Raw genomic sequence first — 24636 nt, 5'->3', positions numbered from 1 at the left:
AAGAACGAACCCACAAAATTACAGGCCAATATCCTTAACATCTGTTTGCTGTAGAATTCTTGAACGTATTCTCGGTTCGAATATAATAAATTACCTTGAGGTGGAAAAGCATCTCTCCACGAATCAGCACGGTTTTAGAAAGCATTGCTCGCGCTAGACTCAGTTTGCCCTATTCCCGCATGATATACTGCAAACTATGGATGAAAGGTAAGAGGCAGATTTCCGAAAAGCATCTGACACGGTGCCTCACTGCATACTGTTTACGATGGTACTAGCATGTGAAATAGGTTCCCAGATACGTGAGTGGCTCGAAGACTTCTTAATTAACAGAACCCAGTGCGTTGTCCTTGACAGCGAGTGTTTATCAGAGATAAGGGAATCGCCAGGAGTGCCCCAGGGAAGTGTGATAGTGCTATTGTTATTTTCTGTGTAAGTAAATGATCCAACAGTCAAGGTGAGCAGCAATCTACCTACAACTGTTTGCTGCTGATGCTATGGAGTAGGGGAAGATGTCGTTGAATACACAAGATGACGTAAACAAAATTTCTTGTAGGTATGATGAATGGCAGGTGGCTCTGAATGTAAAAAAATGTAAGTTAATGCGGAAGAGTAGCAGTGAGCTGCTTCACTCAGTCAAGCTGTTTATATATTGGCATAACGCTGCAAAGCGTTAAGCCGTCGGCACACAGACCGTGCATCCGAACGTTGAGCGTCCCGAGTTTCTGACGTCATAGCGTGGAATACCACGTTCGGGAGTCTTTCCGAACGTGCAGAGCAATACCTAGCGTGTCAGATATTCTGAGCGTGCGTCTGAGCGTTGACCAATGAGATGGCACAATGCCACCTACGTCAAATGCACGTCATCTCTCTTCAGCACGAAGTTGTGAGGCGTCATATTGGCAATCATTTCAAGCCTATACATACATATGCCGTTTCTGAGCACCAGCAAATTGAGAATCACTAGAAAACCCGTTGTTAACTGTGTGATACGTTGCAATAAAATAAATGAGAATCATCATATTCGTGGCAAAAGAATTATTATAACTTGCGCATTATGAGAGTATGCTATTTGAAGGCAGCGATAGACTGAGGATCCACCCAAAAGGCATTGTTCTTGGTACAATTCGTTATAATTAAATTTCATTTAGTAACATAGGTACGATTAAAGCTTTCAGCAAGTGCTAAGAGTGGTAACGGTAAGATCCTAGAAATGGCTACAAGCTACATGATGTTGGTTTTAGGAAAATAATAATGAATTAAAAAAAAAAGCATGGTGAGTAGCGTCACTCAAGTGAAATTTTTATGTTTGGGCGGTGGTTCGTGACTCGCCAGTACATAAATTTTTTTTCCTAACATTTGCCTTTTTATTTGGTTCTGTTACCTTATTATTAATTTAATATAAGTATATACTATAATCTTTGATGTTATGTAAATATAAGTTCACCTTTCTTTGGGTGTTCGATTGGCTTGATCTACAAGACACCTTGCGCTACTTGTGTAAAGCTATTTTTCTCCTTTTTCTTTTATGCTTCGAAATTCACGTGTTGCAAAGAATTTGCTACTGGGTAGGAACAGTGATCAAGTAAGACTGACCTTGTGGTTTTACTAAAATGTGGGAATGATGAATACTGTTTATCTTATGTGAAGAAGTATTGCAAATTTGTATCGCTCTGTTTGTAATGGAACTTTTATAAGCCTGTGTCCTTATTGACTGGACATGGTACTTTCATTTTCGTGGACAATGGAGGAAAATGTGCGTTTCAATAGAGCTAATGCGGGAATTTTACGCGCGCCCCTTTAGTAAACAGTGTGATTTACGAACTTCCCGCAACAGCCGCCGGAGTGCGTTGCAATCGCGTGTACCATGTCAGGGCCCATGTACCGTGTGCACAAGTCGCATCGTTTCTGAGAGTCCAACAGCGCGTTGAACTTGGCACGCTCAACGTTGACGTTCGATAGCACGGTCCGTGTGCCGACGGCTTTAGGAAATAGAACTAGCGTGTTAGGATTGTACTGGGAAGGAGAATCTTCGACTTTCGGTTAATTTGGAGAATTTTAGGAAAGTGTGGTCTATAATGGAGACCGCGTATAGAACACTTACGCGATCTATTTTTTAGTAATGCTCGAGTGTATGGAATCTGCACCAGTCGGATAAAAGGAAGACATAGAAGCAATTCAGAGGCTGGTTACTAGATTCGAACAAGATGCAAGTATTGCGGAGATGCTTCGTGAACTCAAATGGGTATCTCTGGAGGGAAGGCGATGTTCCTTTCGAGGAACACTATTGATAAAATTTGGAGGAACTGAATGAAGAACGTTTCTACTGCCGTAAACGTATAGAAAAGGAGTGGTGATGTATACGGTCGGAAACACTAGACTGTTTAGTCACTTTTTGACAGAGATTTAAGCAAGAGGACATTTACGGAAAGAATGAGCTACAACTCGTCGTTCGTAACTTCAATTACCCTCTATTAAACTTACGTGTTTTGTTAAGGAACATACTGTTACAGGTACCCAGGTGTTTTACAATTACAGGATTTTTGTTCAGTGAGAGAATCTATGACTTCCAGCAGTAACTATATCGTCTTCTTCGTGTGTAAATGTATGTAACTTTCTGTGCTGTAAAATATATTGCCATCTTCAGTTAAAACACATAATCATCAAGCATCATCAGTCGGAACTTTTTGCATATCACGCAAGTGCTTTATTAATCCCCACTAGAGAAACAACAACCGAAGAATCTTTTAATAATGTTTTTCAGACTTTATAATAGTTCTCTCCTAATGGGCTCTCCTTAAGAAAAAACGTTATACATTTAGTTCTGCACAAGTAAGGGTAAAACACCAAAACATAACGAAGCGAGGAGAATAATAAGAAGAAAGCACACCAAATATTCAAGATCACATATTATAGAAAAACTTGAAATGGGAGAAACTTGTTAAGGATGTTCTCAAACAGCTCAGTTCAGCAGCTTTCTCTCCGTATAATTGCAAGTTTATGAAACGAAGAAATCAATTTATTAATGTGCTTCGCGTATTTCGACTCAGTAATGTCTCGAGTTAGAGTTTTCTGGGGGTGACTTACCACTCAGGAAGAAACTATTCACTACACAAAAGCAGGCAGGGCCAATATGTGTTCACGTCATCTTGCAAGTGTATCATCACGGAGGTTAGGATCTTACTAGCACCTTTACAAGATACGTATTAATTACTGAAATTCTTCATAATCAATTCATCGCCATTTGAGAAATAGTAATATCCACAAAAAGATGACCTTGATATTTGTTACTCCTCTCTAAAGCTCTCAGTAGCTTAGAAAGAACAAACCATAAAATGAATCACAAATACGAGTACTATACCATAAAATGGTTGACAAGTAGGGACCTTGACATATGTTAACTCCTTACTAAAGCCGTCAATGTCTCAGCTAGGACAAACCATAAAACGATTAAGCAATAGCATACCCATAAAACGGTTGACAAGTAGTAAACAATTTGTAAACCTGCTACGAAATCATTTCACCTGGTCAACTACTCTTACTCTGTAGACAAATGCAGAACATGTATCATATAGCAGAAAAATATGTTTTACTTTAAAGCTAAACCTGTGTCTCAGTTGTAACTTGAGTACTGACAAAGACTATTAAGTTCATTTTTATTAAATTTAAGCCACTTTCCTATCTAGTACAAGCAAATCGCTAGCATACACAGCACTCAAAAACAGATCCCATACACTATTTGATCAGAAGTATCCCGACATCCCTATCTTATGTGGGACCAACCAGTAGTTATCATGGGAAGCTAACACATCTGTATAAAAGGAGGCGAGTAGTATTGCGATGTCAGCACAGAAGCAGGAACAGCAGAGTGGCTCGGTCAGGAGGGCTCACTGACTTTGATCGCATACCAGTCATTGGATGTCCTGAGTGACAGATCCAACAGGGATATTTCAACCCCTCTAAATCAGCCCAAGCCGACCGTTGCTTATATGATTGTGAAACAGAAACGTTAAATAAGGAGCACAGATAAACCAAGACCGAGCAGATCTGATGTACTGATGGAACTGTCGAGCATTGCGGAAAATGGCAGTAAAAAATCGCATTAAATCAGCAGAAGGAATTACTTATGAATCGTAAAGCGCTACCAAATCCACCTAGGACAACGATTATGAGAAGGGAGTCGAAAAATAATGATAGGAGCTCAAGAAATGAACTAAAATTTGTGCCACAGTCAGTACTTGAAGCTGGGTCTCCTTGCTTACTACATGGACTACTCTACTCCAGCGTCCTCCCTAATACGAACTTCAATTCACCTCTTGAGCTTATTTTCCCTCCTTATATCCTCAATGTTGCGGAAGCTCTCCAGAATTGGAATAGAACGCCAGTGTTGGGCCCAATGGGAACATCCTGCTTTTACCTCAGGAATAGGTGATCTAATACACTTCTATGATAATGATACAAGTTCGAGAAATGAATTAAAATTTGAACGACAGCCAGTACTTGATCCCATGTCTCTTCACTTAGTAGTCAGGTATGTTATCCATTACACCACTACAATAGTCTAGCTAACAGTGTTGTATGAACTACTCTACTCGAACGCCCTCCCTAACACAAACTTCAATTTACATTGTGAGTTTATCTTCCACTCCTTAGATCGTCACTGTTGTCTCGGCGATAGTGACGATATAAGGAGGGGGAAATAAGCGAATTGAAGTTTGTGTTAGCAGGGCGTTCGACTAGGGTAGACTGGACAGCTGTGTTAGCTATGTTGATACTCTGGTGTAAGACCTAACACTTATGTGTAGTAAGTAATGAGAGCTGGGTTCAAATCCAAGCTGTCACACGAATTTTAATTCATTTCTTGAGCTGCTGTCATTATCATAGATAAAGATAAGACTCAAATGTCTCAGGGAAATAGTAATTATATCAGAGTTGAAAAATATGGGGGTACAATGGTGGGACAGCTCCTCATAAGCAGCACTTTCGTGTAGTTAGTGCTAAGCGACGCTTCAGGTGCTGTACAGAGCTACGCTCCTGGGAACGAGTGATTTGATCAATTCCGTTGTACCCTGTGGTAATATGATGGAAAGATTTGTGTTTGATGAATGCCTGGACAGTGTTATCTGCCACCATGTGTAGCGTATACAATTAAGTACAGAGGATGTGTTGTTAAAGTACTGGCAAGTTTTACGTGGTTAGGACGGATCCCATTATTGCGCTTAAGAAAATGCTATATCCGCAAGTATATGAACACATCTTAGAGTATTGCGTGCTGTGTACACTAGGGAAACGGTTCAGAAGGAAGAAAGGAAAGGACAGTAGGAAGGAATTGTTGCGGCCACATGTAGCAAGCGCTGCTTCACGCAGTGGAGAGTGGCAAAACAGAGGCACGTCGGTGACCGAGGTGTTGTGAAGTAGGCAGGCACAGATAGCCTTGCTGACAGCAGCAGTCTACCAACAGACTGATGCAAGGATGCACACAGACCGAGCGCTGAGCGAAGCCTGGAGAGTGCTGAGTAAGGGGAAGTGAGGCCAGCACGCTAAGTCACGCTGCAATATACTGCAGGAGTAATAACAAAAAGCTACCACCGAGGGTAAAAAACGTCCTCCTGCCGGATAGAAATAGTGGAGCGCAGGCAGCAACAGTCAGAAGCCATTAGGAAGCAAGTTCGGATTTGAGGACGGACGTGGTCCGTGTCCGAATGTTCAATCTTCATAGGTGACGATTCCGGAAGTCTGTTCCAGCTCACAGGAGTCATCCGTTTGCCGCCAGATGTCAACTTCAGCACTAGAGGTCGGCTCGAGTTCGGTCGGCACCATGGCTGGCTAACTACAGCGAGAACTTCCACTAGGACCGGCCGCAGCGCGGTCTTGGTCACAGGCGCCGCCGGGAACTGACGCCCGGACTTCACGGCAATCCAGCCCCACGGTGTGTAGTCCGTCCATCGTGGGACCTCGCAGACAACGCGACTGACGGGGTCCCAGCCGCTGGTGCAGCAGGAGTCAGCAGCTGTCCTCACGGTGACGAGTTCATCTCAACCACAGGGCGTCCTGGCTTCAGCGGAGCACTGGTGGCCTGAGGTTCCAGAGTGAGATCAGCGGCGCATTGCGCGCGTTGTCAGAGAATCTACACAGCAGGAGCCATGTGGAGGGATCCGCAGAGCTGGGCAGCGACGATGAAGGAGAAATTGTAAGAAAGTTCAATAAATAATTGTAAAACTCCACGCCGTCTCAGTCTTTGTCGCAGCCACTGTGTCTGCTGCCAACAAGTGGTGCAGAAGTCGTAACAAGTGATCCCACTTCTGACACCACTTGTTACGACTTCTGCAACAAATGGTTCAAATGGCTCTAAGCACTATGGGACTTAACATCTATGGTCATCAGTCCCCTAGAACTTAGAACTACTTAAACCTAATTAACCTAAGGACATCACTCAACACCCAGTCATCACGAGGCAGAGAAAATCCCTGACCCTGCTGGGAATTGTACCCGGGAACCCGGGAGCAGGAGGCGAGAATGCTACCGCACGACCACGAGCTGTGGACGTTCTGCAACAGAATATTAGACTTTAACACTCCATGGACATCAAGGTCATTATAGACGGAGATCAAGCTCAGATTGTTTCAAGAATGGGGAAGGAATGGGCCATGTCCTTACGAAAGTAACCATCCTGACATCTGCATGGACGCCGGCCGGGGTGGACGAGCGGTTCTAGGCGCTACAGTCTGGAACCGCGCGACCACTACGGTCGCAGGTTCGAATCCTGCCTCAGGCATGGATGTGTGTGATGTCCTTAGGTTAGTTAGGTTTAAATAGCTCTAAGTTCTAGGGGACTGATGACCTGAGATGTTAAGTATCATAGTGCTCAGAGCCATGTTTTGAAATCTGCATGGAGTGATTGAGTGAAATCACAGAAAACCTAAATCGGGCAGCTCTGACGCGTATTCACACTGGACTCGCATTCGGGAGGACGACGGTTCAATCCCGTCTCCGGCCATCCTAATTTAGGTTTTCCCTGATTTCCTTAAATCGCTTCAGGCAAATGCCGGGATGGTTCCTTTGAAAGGGCCCGGTCGATTTCTTTCCCTCACCCGAGCTTGCGCTCCGTCTCTAATGACCTCGTTGTCGACGGGACGTAAAAACACTTATCTCCTCCTCCTCCTCCTCCTCTGACGCGTATTTAAGCTGTGAACAGACATGTATCAGCATGACACTGCAGCCTGTCGTAAGGCAGCGTCTGTCAGACAGTCAGACAACAGTCTGTAGACGGGGCTGTCCGGAGGCCAAATGTGAAACCGTTGGTACTCCTTTGGGACAAGTTAGAACATCGAGTTCGCTCCAGATGTCATCACTGCCCTATCTTCTGGTTTCGGCTCTTGAGGAAGGATGCATCGCCATTCCTCCATGTAAATTCAGACACGCCATTAAGTCTCCAGTAGAGTACAAGCCAACATAAAGGGCAAGACTCGGGCACGTCCCATATTAAAGCCCACTAATAGGTATCCAGATAGTGCAAACGTAGCCTGCAGATTGGCCTGCCTCACGTCATTTTAACGATGGTCGTAGAAATGGAACTTGCAGCTAGCCAAATAACGTAATTTTGAAACTTCCTGGTATATTAAAAACTGTGTGACAGAGCGAGACTCTTACTCCGGAACTTTGCCTTTCGCGGACAAGTCCTCTACCGACCGAGTTAGCCAAGCGCGCCTCACATCCCGTTCTCACAGCTTTAATTCTGCCAGTACTTCGTCTCCTACCTTGCTGACTTCAGAAAGCTCTTCTGCGAACCCTGCAGAATTAGCACTCTTGGAACAAAGCATATTGCAGAGACATGGCTTAGCCACAACCTGGGGGATGTTTCCGGAATGAGATTTTTCACTCTGCAGCGGATTATGCGCTGATATGAGACTTCCTGACAGGTTAAAACTGTGTGCCGGAGCGAGACTCGAACTCGGGCACTATGCCCTTAGGAGGCAAGTGCTGTAGCGACTGAGCTACCCGAGCACGACACACGGTCCCGAGTTCGAGTCTCAGTCTGGAACATAATTTTAGACTGACAGGAAGTTTCATATCAGCGCACACTCCGCTGCAGAGTGAAAATCTTATTCTGGGTACATCCTCCAGGCTGTGACTACGTTTCTCCGCAATATCTTTTCTTCCAGGAGTGCTAGTTCAGCAACGTTTGCAGAAGAGCATCTGGGAAGTTTGGAAGATAGGAGAGAGCTACTGCCAGAATTGAAGATCCGTGGAGAGGCCGCTAGCAAATTCACCTCATTCCGGAAAAGTTATTGTTACTATTGCCAGTCAGACTTTTATAATCTCGTTACATACACTATGTGATTAAAAGTATCCGGACACCTAGCTGAAAATTACTTACAACTTCGTGGCGCCCTCCATCGGTAATACTGGAATTCAGTATGGTTTTGGCCCACCCTTAGCCTTCATATCAGCGTCCACTCTCGCGGGCATACGTTTAATCAAGTACTGGAAGGTTTCTTGCGGAATGGCAGCACATTCTTCACGGACTGCTGGACTGACGAGAAGCAACGATGCCGGTTAGTGAGGCCTGGCACGAAGTCGGCATTCCAAAATATCCCAAAGGTGTTCTATAGTATTACGATCAGGCCTCTGTGCAGGCCAGTTCATTACAGGGATGCTTTTGTCTTGTAACCACTCCGCCACAGGCGGTGCATTATGAACTGGTGATCGATCGTGTTGAAAGATGCAATCGCCATCCCCAAATTGCTCTGCAACAGTGTGAAGCATGAAGGTGCATAGAACATCAATGTAGGCCTGTGCTGTGATAGTGCCACGGAAAACAACAAGGGGTGAAAACCCCCTCCACGAAAAACACGACCACACCATAACACCACCGCCTTCGAATTTTACTGTTGGTACCACACATGCTGGCAGATGACGTTCACCGGGCAGTGGCCATACCCACACATTGCCAACGGATCGCCACATTGCCTACCGTGGTTCGTCACTCCACACAACGTTCTTCCGCTGTTCAGTCGCCCGATGTATACGCTCCTTACACCAAGCGAGGCGTCGTTTGGCATTGACTGGCGTGATGCGTGGCTTATGAGCAGCCGCTCGACCAAGAAATCGAAGTTTTCTCACCTCCCGCCTAACTCTTATAGTACTTGCAGTGGATTTTGATGCAGTTTGGAATTCCTGTGTCATCGTCTGGATAGATGTCTGCCTATTACACATTATGACCCTCTTCAACTGTCGGCGGTCTCTGTCAGTCAAAAGACGAGGTCGGCCTGTACGCTTTTGTGCTGTACGTGTCCCTTCACGTTTCCACTTCACTATCACATCGGAAACTGTGGACCTAGGGATGTTTAGGAGTGTGGACATCTCGCGTACAGACCTGACCACGTTCGAAATCCGTGAGTTCCGCGGAGCACCCCATTTCCTCTCTCACGATGTGTAATGACTGCTGAGGTCGCTGATATGGAGTACCTGGCAGTAGGTGGCAGCACAATGCACATAATATGAAAAACGTATGTTTTTGGGGGTGTCCGGATACCTTAAACTAACACATAAATGATATAACAACACTACTTATAAAAATACAAGAACATGAGATTACAACATATAGGAAAAGAAAATGTTATCCAAAATCAAATTCCCTTTTCCTTCTCGATTATCCACTGCTCTAGTTTTAAAATACAAGCCCGCACATCATCCATTGGTTCAGAGAATGAAGAAGAGACCACTGTTTAACATTCCACAGAGAACGAGATCATTACAGATACAGCAAAAGCTCGGATTATGCAAGGATATGGAATAAATTCGGCTATGCCCTTTCAAAGGAACCATCGCGACATTTACCTGAAGCGATTTCAGGGAAATCATCTAAATCTGGATGGCCAGACGCGGTTTAGAACCATCGTCATCCCGAATGCAAGTCCAAAGTGCTGATCACTATGTCACCTCCCTTGTCCCATTGGTTTCTAGAAACAAACTCAAGACGCCATAAAACTAGTTCAAAAGGCAGTTTAATCTGTACATGATACCATTTTACATATTTCTACTCCCTGAGTATCTTTGTTTACTGACTTGTTCCTGAGTGTCTTATCTTTGTGCACTGCATGTTTCACTCTTTTAAGACCAATATACAGTGCAAAAGTTATGTTTTAACGAATGATCTTTGTTGGATAACTTGTGTGACTTTATTACGACTTTCTCTCCTACACTGAGTGACTTTGATAACCTCCTACATTTAGCACTTCCTTCGCAGAACTTGAGAGCCTTGTAATACTATCCAGCTTGGTGAATGTTGATAATTATAATTAGTCTTTTTTCCTGTGGAAGCTGACATTTCAGATCTAGAACCAGTGATGAATATGTTGAATCATTTGGAAGTCCATTTCTAATCTCCTCAAACTCTAATATGTAGTTGACAAAATAAATTTTGTATACTGCCGAAACGTTAATATTTAACGTTGTGATAGAGAAATACATTAAGAAATCAAAATATTGGTTTGTTTATAATGTCACTCTATCGGAAACTGCCCATGTTTTTACCATGAAGGTGCAATGCACGCAGTCTACAGCAACTGTGTCACCTGTAAATAACGCAGTACTTGTGCTGTGCGTCCTTACAATAGTTGTGTTACTTAAGGATGGGCCAGACAACAATAACGTACTATAGAGGCTGCTTATAGTCACTCTAATGGTAGAGGGAATGATACTGATGGAAATTGCAGGGAATGTTACTGTGCTTTCCAGTGATATCTCTAGGCTCTGCAACAAGTTTCTAACGACAGGATCAGCCGACTATCATCACTGAAGGTCTGCAAAAGAAAAAGAACAGGTCTGTATGAGTGATGTCTGCCTATAACTGCAAGCAGAATCCCACAACACAAGCAGTGCAAACGGCTAAAAAGAGCGCAGATGTCAACACAAACGATACACAGTTGGCCCATGAGTAGGGATTATGTGCTGGAAATCTCTCTGGATTCTCTCTCTAGATCGAGTTCAATGAGAAGCTCATGTTTCACGGGCACCTAACCACTCGCTGTGGACTATGCAGTGGAGGAACACAAAGTTCTTTTCTGATGACACCAGTATCAGTCTCCATCCTGATCATACAGTTTACGTAAGTAGGCTGTTTAGGTATTTATGTTGGTAACGCCACGTAGTGCTCTGTATGAAAATCGCTGACTGCGCTGTGTGCAGTCTGTGGCTGGTTGGACTTATTGTTGGAATATTCGCTTGTGTAGTGTTGGGCAGTTGGATGTGAACAGCGCGCAGCGTTGGGCAGTTGGAGGTGAGCCGCCAGCAGTGGTGGATGTAGACAGAGAGATGCCAGAGTTTTGAGAGGTTACTATAAGCGAACGATCTGGACGTGTGTCCGCCAGAAAAAGGAAATTTGTAAAGATGGATGTCATAAATTGATAGATGTATAGTTGATGACTTTTGAACATTATTAAGGTAAACACATTGTTTGCTGTCTATCAAAATCTTTCATTTACTAACCATCCCTATCAGTAGTTAGTGCCTTCATCAGTTAGAATCTTTTATTTAGCTGGCAGTAGTGGCGCTCGCTGTGTTGCAGTAGTTCGGAAACGAAGATTTTTGTGTTGTATGTGATTCACGGAAGGTATAGTTTATTGTTAGACAGTGACATTTTTTTGTATGGATTATTGAGAGTTAGACTGCATTGCGCTAAAAATAATGTGTGTCAGTTTAGTGATGATCAGAATAAGTAAAGGGAGAAATGTCTGAGTACGTTCTGTTTTGCTCAGCTGTTTGAAAATCAAATAACGCAGAAGTTTACCAGCACACTCATTCTTAATTTTCAAAGGGGACGTTTCAACCTGTATCAGTCTCCATCCTGATCATACAGTTATTTGTGTGTGGAGGCAATGAGAGGGACTTTTACATCTTAACTGTATCATAGACCACCACCTTTATCACGACGGTTCAGTCACACTCTGGGGTAGAATCACTTATGGCTGCAGGACACCCATTGCAACAGTGTGTGCCGTCGTCTCGTTCTTTGGGTTTCTCATTCCCTAGTACGACTCCCACGGCATAATCTCAGTTAGTTTGCACTTCACTGCCCTTGGTTCAAATGGCTCTGAGCACTATGGGACTTAACATCTGAGGTCAACAGTCCCCTAGAACTTTGAACTACTTAAATCTAACTAACCTAAAGACATCACACACATCCATGCCCGAGGCAGGATTCGAACCTGCGACCGTAGCGGTCACGCGGTCCCAGACTGAAGCGCCTAGAACCGCTCGGCCACTCCGGCCGGCTCAGTGCCCTTGTTTTCATTTTATTGAAGTATGTTTTATAACTTATTTTTAAAACACAATTAACTGTCGTCTCTTATAGTATTCCGCGGTCTTTTCTCTGCAACTTATATAATAGTAAATGAAAGGAGTATTTGTTTCCATAGATAAACTATACTGTAAGGGGCAGTGAAGTGAAAACGAGACACATGGAAAGAAAGTAAGTGCACTGTTTATTATTTCAAAAGTAATCGCCATAACTGTTAATACATTTATCACTCTGTTAGACAAGACGGCCAGTGTCCTCATAGAATAATATTTGCGGTTGCCTGAGAGGGACAAAACTGCTGAGGTCATTGGTCCCTAGAGTTGCACATTACTTAAACTAACTTATGCGCGCGCGCACACACACACACACACACACACACACACACACACACACACACACACACACACCATACCCGAGGAGAACTCGAACCTCCAGCGGGAGGGGCCGCGCAATCCGTGACATGGCTCCTCAAATCGCGCGGCCTCTCCGGGCGGCTGCGGTTGCCTAGGGAACCATCATTGTATCCATGCGTGCAATACTTCGTCCGAAGCAAATCGACGGCCACTAATGTCTTTCTTCAGAGCCCCAAAATCTGGAAATCGCATGGGGAGGGATCGGGACTATTGGAAGGATGTATAAGAGCTTCCCAACGCAACTTAGGCAGCATAGTCGATTCAACCATGGCAACATATTGTTGGAGCCCTGAAGAAAGACATTAGTTCCATAGATTTGCTTCGGAAGCAGAGGTACACGCTTCCGCACAATCATGATTTCGTATAATAGCACTGCTTCCCAAAATTTCAAGTCAGAATTACGATAGCAGTCCAAATTTATATACTGTCTATATAGTTAAGTGGCTATCGTAGAGTCCTAAAGTGTAAGTAAATGAAACGTTTCGGATTCATAACCCATTCCTAATTGTTAATTGACTGACACCACTGATCAGAAACTGTGCCTAAGCCAAATTAGTCGCCATTTCGCAAAATTATAGTGATAATTCTGAAACAATAAATAACTAAAGACTGCAGAGATATTAGCATGAAAAATCAATACATCTAATTAACAAAATGATAATTTAAAAATCCCATAACAGATAACTCACTACCTTGTGAAACAGCTTAAACGTTATTACCAAGCAACGTATTTTTATTCGTTATCCATTTTTATGTCCACGTTTGATGTTAATTTTCTTCGTAATTACGTTTATAATTAATTCTACATTGTTTACACCACCCAATTCTCCGATATCTAGATTTTGAGGCCATATCTGCGAAATTTACCTATGTAATCAGATAATTCACGAGTTCTGTGCTGTCATTAAATGTTAGTAAGCAAATCCATACTGTAATTAAATACGAAACTAAAATAGTACGAAAGACATTATTGTAATTAAAGTTTAGATTTATTTTCGTATTTAAAACTACAGATAATAATACAAAAATTGTGTCATTCGACTTTGTATTTATACCTTTTTCGGCCGTAATATCAGATTCCTTACGTTTTGTAAATTTTGATTGTAACATCGGAATTGTACCAAGTTAATAATGGATTATTTTGAAATTTATTGTTAAAATTCTATATAAAGGAAGCCAGCAGCACTGCTTGCTCTCAGTCTTTTGTCTCAGTCTCAGTGTTTTATCTCAGCGTGTACTGATGTGTTCTGGGCAGTTGGTCTTTTGGAAATGCAGTTTATGTCATGTGGAGAACGAATAAAGGACGATAAAATTGAAAATACACCTGAGTATTATTTACATAGTTTCCACATGCAAATCCAGGTCCAGGCAGATTTCAAAAGAAGAATTCGACAAGGTGGTTCAAATGGTTCAAATGGCTCTGAGCACTGTGGGACTTAACTGCTGAGGTCATCAGTCCCCTAGAACTTAGAACTAATTAAACCTAACTAACCTAAGGACATCACACATATCCATGCCCGAGGCAGGATTCGAACCTGCGACCGTAGCGGTCGCGCGGTTCCAGACTGTTGCGCCTAGAACCGCTCGGCCACCCTGGCCGGCGACAAGGTGGAAGCAGCAACAAAAACGACAGGTTAAGTATTCTTTTAGTGTTACTTCCACTCATCTCCCGTATCAGCTTGACTTTTGGATATTTATTATTAACGAGAGGGTGGTACATTTACATCTGTAAGCAGCCCTAAGCACTTTTCCATGAAGGCAAAGACCGTTTTGTCTGACAGTGGGAAGAATGTTTTAATAGCTATGGTGATTACTTTTTCAATGCTAAACCGTTAAATCACTTTTCTTCCATTTGTCTCGTTTTCATTTGACCGAACCTTAGACAATAAAGGTAGTGTTGAACGAAACGGCATTAAAGTGAAAAACAGAGCTTCAGATAATAAGCCTACGCTATTTTAAGTATTAATTTTGCTATTTATGAAGTAGGAACAAACATCAATCTGCATGAGCTGATGAAATGTAGCAAACAAAGGGTTACTGGTCTTTTAAAAGCCACATACGGAGATCTGAGCCTCGAGTGGCCGCAAATTACAGTTTCGCTGCAGATGTAGCAGTCAGCGAGATCAGGTTTATGTTCGGTATAAATAAGGCTTTATTGTCTCTCTTGGTTTGAATTACAACTATGTGGTGGCACGGAAGACTATGTGTCGTCATGTGATGCTCCCGACCAGCGGGTACGTACTTCACAATTGTGTTTGTCGCGAACATACGGTCCAAGGCTTCTGGAACGCAGGCTACCACTGCAGCGCAACTGCGATGAACCTTCTGAAATGAATGAGTCTATAAATTTTAAGAGAGGCTTTATTGCAACCAGAAATTTATTTCTAAGACGGGACACCAATAATTCATTTGAGAAAGCGTTTCACTCCCTTCTCCTGTGTAAAATATATACGAAACGGGCTACATTGAGATAAATATTTCTCTCCGAACAGTTTGATTTTTATAGGCCTTATGTTCTGTCCCCCCCTCCCCCCCCAAATCTCCCCCCCCCCCCCCCCCACCCCCGTTCGTTGGTGGGGAGGCTTGCGTGCCTCAGGGATACAGATAGCCGTACTGTAGGTGCAACCACAACGGAGGGGTACCTGTTGAGAGGCCAGACAAACGTGTGGTTCCTCAAGAGGGGCAGCAGCCTTTTCAGTAGTTGCAGGGGCAACAATATGGATGATTGACTGATCTGGCATTGCAACACTAACGAAAACAGCCTTGCTGAGCTGGTACTGCGAACGGCTGAAAGCAAGGGGAAACTACAGCCGTAATTTTTCCCGAGGGCATGCAGCTATATTACTGTGTGGTTAAAAGATGATGGCGTCCTCTTGGGTAAGATGTTCCGGAGGTAAAATAGTTCCCCATTCGGATCTCCGGGCGGGGATTACTCAGGAGGATGTTGTTATCACCAGAACGAAAACCGGCTTTCTAAGGGTCGGAGCGTGGAATGTCAGATCCCTTAATCGGGCAGGTAGGTTAGAAAATTTAAAAAGGGAAACGTGTGGGTTAGAGTTAGATATAGTGGGAATTAGGGAAGTTCGGTGGCAGGAGGTTCAAATGGCTCTGAGCACTATGGGACTTAACATCTGAGGTCATCAGTCCCCTAGAACTTAGAACCATTTAAACCTAACTAACCTGAGTACATCACACACATCCATGCCCGAGGCAGGATTCGAACCTGCGACCGTAGCGGTGGCGCGGTTCCAGACTGAAGCGCCTAGAACCCCTCGGCCATACTGGCCGGCGGTGGAAGGAGGAACAAGACTTCTGGTCAGGTGTATACAGGGTTATAAATACAAAATCAAATAGTGGTAATGCAGGAGTAGGTTTAATAATGAAAAAAAAATGGGAATGCGGGTAAGCCACTACAAACAGCGTAGTGAACGCATTATTGTGGCCAAGATAGATACGAAGCCCACGCCTACCACAGTAGCACTAGTTTATATGCCAACTAGCTCCGCAGATGACGAAGAGATTGATGAAATGTATGATGAGATAAAAGAAATTATTCAGATAGTGAAGGGAAACGCAAATTTAATAGTCATGGGTGAATGGAATTCGATAGTAGGAAGAGGAAGAGAAGGAAACGTAGTAGGTGAATATGGAATGGGGGTAAGCAATGAAAGAGGAAGCCGCCTGGTAGAATTTTGCACAGAGAATAAATTAATCATAGCTAACACTTTGCTCAAAAATCATGAAAGAAGGTTGTATACATGGAAGAGGCCTGGAAATATTGGAAGGTTTCAGATAGATTATATAATGGTAAGACAGAGATTTAGGAACCAATTTTTAAATTGTAAGACATTTACAGGGGCAGATGTGGGCTCTGACCACAATATATATTGGTTGTGAACTGTAGATTAAAACTGACGTAATTGGAAAAAGGTGAGAATTTAAGGAGACGGGACATGGATAAACTGACAGAATCAGAAGTTGTAGAGTGTTTCAGGGAGAGCATTACGCAACGACTGACATAAATGGGGGAAAGAAATACAGTAGAAGAATAATGCGTAGTTTTGAGAGATAAAATAGTGAAGGCAGAAGAGGATCAAAATGGTTCAAATGGCTCTGAGCACTATGGGACGCATCTGCTGAGGTCATCAGTCCCCTAGAACTTAGAACTACTTAAACCTAACTAACGTAAGGACATCACACACATCCATGTCCGAGACAGGATTCGAACTTGCGACCGTAGCGGTCGCGCGGTTCCAGACTGTAGCCCCCAGAACCGCTCGGTCACTCCGGCCGGCAGCGAACTATCAGTTTAATAAGCAAGAGCTGCAAAGTGCTAACACGCATTCTTTACAGACGACTGGAAAAACTGGTAGAAGGCGACCTCGCGGAGGATTAGTTTGGATTCCGTAGAAATGTTGGAACACGTGAGGCAATACTGACCCTACGACTTATCTAAGAAAATAGGTTTCTAGCATTTGTAGACTTAGAGAAATCTTTTGACGATGTTGACTGGAATACTCTCTTTCAAATTCTGATGGTGGCAGGGGTAAAATACAGGGAGCGAAAGGCTATTTACAATTTGTACAGAAACCAGATGGCATGAAAGGGAAGCAGTGGTTAGGAAGGGAGTGCGACAGGGTATTAGCCTATCCCCGATGTTATTCAATTTTTATATTGAGCAAGCAGTAAAGGAAACAAAAGAAAACTCGATGTAGGAATTAAAATCCATGGAGAAGAAATAAAAACTTTGAGGTTTGTCGATGACTTTGTAATTCTGGAAGAGACAGCAAAGGACCTGGAAGAGCAGTTGAAGTGAATGGACAGTGTCATGAAAGGAGGATGTAAGATGAACATCAAGAAAAGCAAAACGAGTATAATGGAATGTAGTCGAATTAAATCGGCTGATGCTGCGGGAATTAGATTAGGAAATGAGACGCTTAAAATAGTAAGTGAGTTTTGCTATTTGGGGTGCAAAATAACTGATGATGGTCGAAGTAGAGACGATATAAAATGTAGACTGGCAGTGGCAAGGAAAGCGTTTCTGAAGAAGAGAAATTTGTTAACATCGAGTATAGATTTAAGTGTCAGGAAGTCGTTTCTGAATGTGTTTGTATGGAGTGTAGCCATGTATGGAAGTGAAACGTGGACGATAAATAGTTTGGACAAGAAGAAAATAGAAGCTTTACAAATGTGGTGGTACAGAAGAATGCTGAAAATTAGATGGGTAGATCACATAAATAATGAGGAGGTATTGAGTAGAATTGGGGAGAAAAGTTTGTGGCACGACTATAAGAAGGGATCAGTTGGTTGGACATATTCTGAGGCATCAAGGGATCACCAATTTAGTATTGGAGGGCAGCATGGAGTGTAAAAATCGTAGAGGGAGACCAAGAGATGAATACACTAAACAGATTCAGGAGGATGTAGGTTGCAGTAGGTACTGGGAGATGAAGACGCTTGCACAGGATAGAGTAGCGTGGAAAGCTGCATCCAACCAGTCTCAGAACTGAAGACCACAACAAAAACAACGCGTTCTGCTTCGGCAACACTCTTCGTATAGTAATCAAGATTATTAAGCTGCATAAGTTTTTTACTGCTACGATCAAAAGCTGGTTTATAATTGGTGCTGCAACCGTAGTATGAAGCAGCGATCTTCCAGGTAATTGACAACTCAGGTAAATGCCCGCCTGACAGAGGGAAAGAGCCAGTTCACATTACTAAGTCTATAGGGTTACTCTTTAGATCAATTATTTAGCAGAGGGCTCATAGCACAGCTTCCAAACTATTTCTACTATTTCTAGACTTTTCCACTCTCCACTAGTAGGTGAGAAAAATAAACACCTACATTTTTCCGTCTGTGCTCCCATTTCTCTTATTGTATTATCATGGCCATTTCTTCACATGTAGGTGGGAATCGACAAAAATAGTTTGGTTTTCAGAAGATAAAGTTAGGGAGTGAAATTTGGTGGAGTGTGTTGCCGCATCTTTGTTGAAATGGCTCTGAGCAGTATGGGACTCAACTGCTGAGGTCATCAGTCCCCTAGAACGTGGAACTACGTAAACCTAACCAACCTAAGGACATCACACACATCCATGTCCGATGCAGGACCTGCGGTCGCGCGGTTTCAGACTGAAACGCCTAGAACAGTTCAGCCATCCCGGCCGGCTTGCCGCATCTTAAAACACCTTTGTTTTAATGATTGCCATCCCTACCTTTTTTCATATCCATGAACAGTTTCGCAGCTACATTGCGATAATACGAAACGTGTTGCCTTTTTTTTGAACTTCTATGTCCACCGTCAATCCTATCTGGCAAGCATGCCCCACCGCACGGCAGTACGACAGCAGAAAATGGACAAGCAGTCGTTAGCAGATTTGTTGCATCTGCTGAGTGTTCTGCCAATATAATGCCCTCTTTAATTCCGAGGATTTTACTAGGTGGTAAACCACAATATCGTCTACAAATAATCAAAGAGAGCCGCTCAGGTTGTCTCCTACACCGTTTATATAGACAGAGAACAGCCGAGGGCCGGTAACACTACCTTTGGGAAACCTAAACATCACTTCGGTTTCACTAGATAACTGTTTGACAGTTTCTGAAAATTGTATCATTTATGACGGGAAACTGGATCTGTTTACCGTAAAGTATGACTGAAGCACTCTTGTTAGATAATGAATTTTGTCGTCGTTTTATAACAAGCTTGGACTGGCGAAGAGTTCTCGGGCTTCCAGCCGGGTGGCGGTGTCTTCAAACTGCGACGTTTCGACGAGTGACATACTCATCACCTACTGGCGAAGTGCCGAGACTTTGCGGATGTCGGAAGCCCGAGAACTCTTCGCCAGCTGTATACGCCGGGAAAGCATACATTCACATTTAAGCTTGGACTGATTATAAATCAACATCTGCACCCTGAAAACCAACTTATGGCAACTGGTGCACGATGCTTCTGGTACCCCTACCATTTCTACCTATCCCTTTTTCTTCGTATGAACACCGTGTGTGATTTTTGCTCTGTGGTCATTTCGTGACATGTTAGTTAAAAGAAACAATGTATTGCCTACCTCTTCTTGGAACATGCACTCTCAAAATTTTTACGGTATGCATCTTGGTGATGAACAGCAAATCTTTTGTAATGTATGCCACTGGAATTCGTTGAATATCTCGATGACACTCAAGCATTTGCTTAAAGAACCCATTATGGAGCGCACCGCTCTTCACTGAATCGCGTTTACTCAAGAGTAGTCAGACATTAAAATGGAAACAATTTAAGTAGCATATCACTGTTTGGATTCCAGAAAGGTTGCTTGACTGAGAGAGCTATCTATACATTCACTCATCAAATAGCACAAGCCTAAAATAATAATATATCGCCAGTTGGTATTTTTTGTGATCTATCCAAGGTCTTCGATTGTGTAGATCATGATATTCTCTTCGAAAAACTCAAGCTGTATGAAACTGATGGCTTTTCACACCACATCTGATCTGAATTATTTACTTGACAAACAGAATGCAAAAGATTATGCTGAATAATTCAGACAATGTCGGAAAGACAGATAATTTTAGTAACTGCGGTAGAAATCCCAAAGGGAGCTCTCCAGGATTCAATTGTGGGTACTTTTTGCAGACGATACTAGTTTTATAAGAAATCTGATTAGAGAGAAAGTAACGGAAGAGTTAGTAAATTATATTTTCCAAAGAATTATTAAGTGGTTCTCTGTAAATGCTCTCTTCTTGAAGTTTGAAAAATTACGCTGTATTCCGTTCTGTACAACAAACAGTGTCATACCAACATTTGATGTGGCACATGAGCAGGAGCCAGTACGTTGGGCAGAACGCTCCAAATTTTTGGGAAAACGTGAAGTGAAAGAAGTGTATTACTGGGCATCCCAAACAATTAAGTTCAGCTACGTTTGCTCTTTGTATAACTGCTAATCTTGGAAACAAACGTATCAACCTATAGATATATTTGGCATGTTTCCACTCAATGATAATTTTCTGGGTAAATCATCGCATGGAAAGACAGAATTGACTGAAAAAAGTGAGCAGTAAGAATAATATGTGGTGATCACCCACGGGCGTAATGTAGGGGCTTCTGCAAGGAGCTAAGCATTTTCACTACGCCGTCACAGTACATATTTGATGACAGGAGTTCTATATCGGGAAAAGAACAAAAAGGAAATATTATAGGAGAATATGGGATGTAGGATTGAAATGGAAGGGGATGATGCGGTACAATTTTACACAAAAACATTTCAATAATTGGAAACAGTTTAACAGAGAAAAAGCTGTATACGTTGAAGAGATCTGAATACAGTTGACAATCTCTCACACACATATATATGCCAACGGTAAGACAGATATGTACTGTTTATTAAATTTCAAAATATTTTTAAGACCCGCTGCGGACTCTGATCACAAGTTACTTGTTATGAACTGCAGATTTAAGCTGAAGAAGTTGCACATAGCTAAAGGGGATGAAAGAGATGGGTAATGTATAACACCGAGATATGAAGTAGTTAGAGAGTGCACAAAAAAATAGGCAACATGACAATGTCCAGTAGAATACACAAAACATAAATTTCATTAATCCATACATATTACTAAAATTTATGAATGTATGTATGTGTGTGTGTGTGTGTGTTCCACACCTCCTCCTAAAAAACAGTGGACATATTTCAACCAAATTTGGTACACGTATCCCTTAGTGTCAGGCAAGATTCGCTGTGCTGGTGAGAACCACCCACCTATCATAGTTCAGCAGATATAACGTCATAAACAGTGAGATCCATAAAACACAGCCACATCACGCATGACGTTTAGATTTATTACTTCTTTGCTACTAACTCTATTCGCAACATATTTCGCAGAATATATCTACGCATGCTGCTGAATGTACTAACACAGATATATCGATGTACAACGCATAGTTCAAAATCTATGACGTAATAAACACTGAAATGCGTGAAAAAATACAACACCACGTATGAAGTTTTAATACATTTATTCTTTACTACTGAGAGTAGTCGAGTCAACTTAAGGAAATCCCTGGCGCCAGGCAGTGCTTTTGACAGCTTTCAACTGCGAAGCGCAAAAGGGTGTTGGCGAAAACGATTGCTGTGTATAGCTCTATGAAAAGGCGTTGCCGTACAGATGTTAATAAAGTCGCATAGGAGACACGCGGATAGCTGCGCCCGGCGTACAGAAATACCATGTTTCTTAATTTGAATACTAATACATCGGTACGTTACGTACATTTCTTTGCACGGCTGTTTCATAATTTTAAAGGTGTTTTTTCGAATACAGGTAAATTATCTTTTTCGATATTACACTACAAACAAAATTTATTTTTAGTTTTCATTTCTAATAGAAAATTGGCAAAATGAATGCCCCGCCAATGCTGGGTTTGTCAGACAGTGAGAGGATAAAACAGAACATGACAGAAAATGAGGCTGGTAACAGGAAACACAGAAGCCTCAACCTAATACTGACAGAAGCTGGTCTCACGCACATGCTCAGAGATATCCATGGGCAGGACAATGCGGCAAACGTTGGTGCTCTCTATGGATTCGTTGAACAACAGGATGTCTTCGGTATCAATATGTTGAAAGTAATAAGCAGTACGTATAAAAACGAACAATGAGCAAGAGAGAAAAATGAAGAGAGTACTAATATTACGAAGGATGTACGACAGGGTTGCAGTCTTCCGCCCTACCGTTCAACCTGTACATCGAAGAAGCAATAAGGAAAATGAAAATGAAGTTAACGAGTGAAATTAAAATTCACTGTGAAAGGATATCAATTATAAAATTTGCCGATAACGTTACCGTCCTAATTGATAGTGGGAGGCAATTACAGGACCTTTTCAACGTGATTTTTTTAACACAGCGATCGTTAAAATTGTATTAAAGTATTTCAATAAAAGAGGTTAGATCGCATGTAAGATGTAAGTCGTACATATTTCACTTGGTGACCGGTTTCATTCTATTATAAGATCATCATGACACCACTTTTTTTTCTTCGTAAACAAGAGTGTTACATGTTGTAAGTGGTTTGATGATGGCCTTATAAGAGACCTAAACGTGTTACCAAGAGAAATATATACAAATTACATCTTACATGCGATGTAGATTGTTTTATTGAAATAATTTACATGTAAATGGCACATAGCAATGACTGATTGCAAACGAATGAAAGGTGAAAATACGAGTATTATGTAGCAGAAACAAGATAGCGGCTTTACGTTAAAACTAGGGACCATATCAGACGCGTAAGGAGTGTATAAGAAGTTGGCAGTTAAAATAACGCAGAAAAAATCTGCTAGTACCAAAAAAATGTCTTAACTTGAGTAAGAAATTCCTGAGAACGTACATCTGGAGGACAGCAATGGAAATCGTCGTCTACATGAAAACGGAAGAGAATCCGAACACTGGTGATGGGGCAACACTGAAGGATTATGAAAATTAAGGAGACTGGCATGAAACAATGTTTTACACAGACTCATCGAGGAAAAGGATATACGGGAAACAGAAGAATGAATAAGATGTGTTAAGATGTCAGTGAAGAGCTTCCACGGTGTTACAGAGAGCCGCAGAGAGCAAACATATTAAGAGAAAATAAATATAAACAAATAGTTGAGCTCGTCAGGTGTATGTGCCAATATTGAGGTGACGGGGAGAGTAAATCGTAGCGGATTTTATAAAAACAATCTGTAGGCTTACGAAAATATCTGTTTGAAATGATGCAATAACGAATGACACGCTGTGCACCGAGGTCCGCAGGCATTTGTAATTAAATCGGCATTTTCAGCCGCTCAGAGTCGGTCTTATTTGTTTTGGCATTTGCACGCCGTGAAAGGCATGATTAATTAGCCGCGTGGTCCTTCAGTTATTCGAAGCTGGTGACAAGCAGCCTGCAGCAAAGCCCACATCCTCCATTGTGTATACCTGCTCGCTCCAGGCACAGATAGAATACTTTCATGTATTTAATTAACAGTATTTACGTCAGTTCCGTATAATGGACAGAATTACTTCAACAGTTCTCAGGGTTCTTTTTTAGCCTTGCTTTTTCACGCTCACAGGTTTCTATGATTCACAAGAGAGTGCCACGAAAACGCTAAATAACGTCACCTTGAAAGGTTTATGCAGTAAATAAAACAACAGTAAATCATAGTTTGGTATATTACCAACTGATGATCTTTGAATGTGAATACAATGAAAATTATGTTTATTCAGAATGTTGTCACTTTAAATATCTTAGTATTCTGAATACAAGAGCGATATATAGTCTGTTTTACAGAGGTAGCATTATTGAGAAAAGCGCGGACATGCCAGTAGGTAACAGTCAAATCTAGTCGCAGCCGCGTGTAGGTACTTGTGGAGTCGGGGAGAGAGGGTGTTGGATCATGGTAGAATGAGCAGCTTGGATAGTGGAGGTGACGCAAACAGATTTCTGTTTGAGATATTTCTTGACGTGTAACCTGAAGATGAAAGATTATTTTTAAGATGATTTTAAAAAAATGGTTCAAATGGCTCTAATCACTATGGGACTTAACATCTGAGGTCATCAGTCCCCTAGACTTAGAACTACTTAAACCTAACTAACCTAAGGACATCAGTCACATCCATGCCCGAGGCAGGATTCGAACCTGTGACCGTTGCAGCAGCGCGTTTCCGGACTGAAGCGCCTAGAACTGCTCGGCCACAGTGGCGGCTAAGGTGATTGTAGGCAGAGTCATCACTTCAGGTAAATTATTTCGAGCTTGTTAGATGCAAGTGCGAATTCAGTAATTATTGCTGTGCCAAGATTTCATTGTGTCCCATAATATCTGCCTGTTGATAGTCAGGGAGAATCATCAATTATGCATTCAGTATTATAATTAGCCATCCCCCATTTCGATTACTAAATAGTACTGTATTAGGACGACT

This window comes from Schistocerca serialis, chromosome 8 (assembly GCF_023864345.2).
Source record: "Schistocerca serialis cubense isolate TAMUIC-IGC-003099 chromosome 8, iqSchSeri2.2, whole genome shotgun sequence".
NCBI classification, from domain to species: Eukaryota; Metazoa; Arthropoda; class Insecta; order Orthoptera; family Acrididae; genus Schistocerca; species Schistocerca serialis.
The sequence above is the reverse complement of the archived record's forward strand: the minus strand, read 5'-3'. Positions refer to the sequence as shown.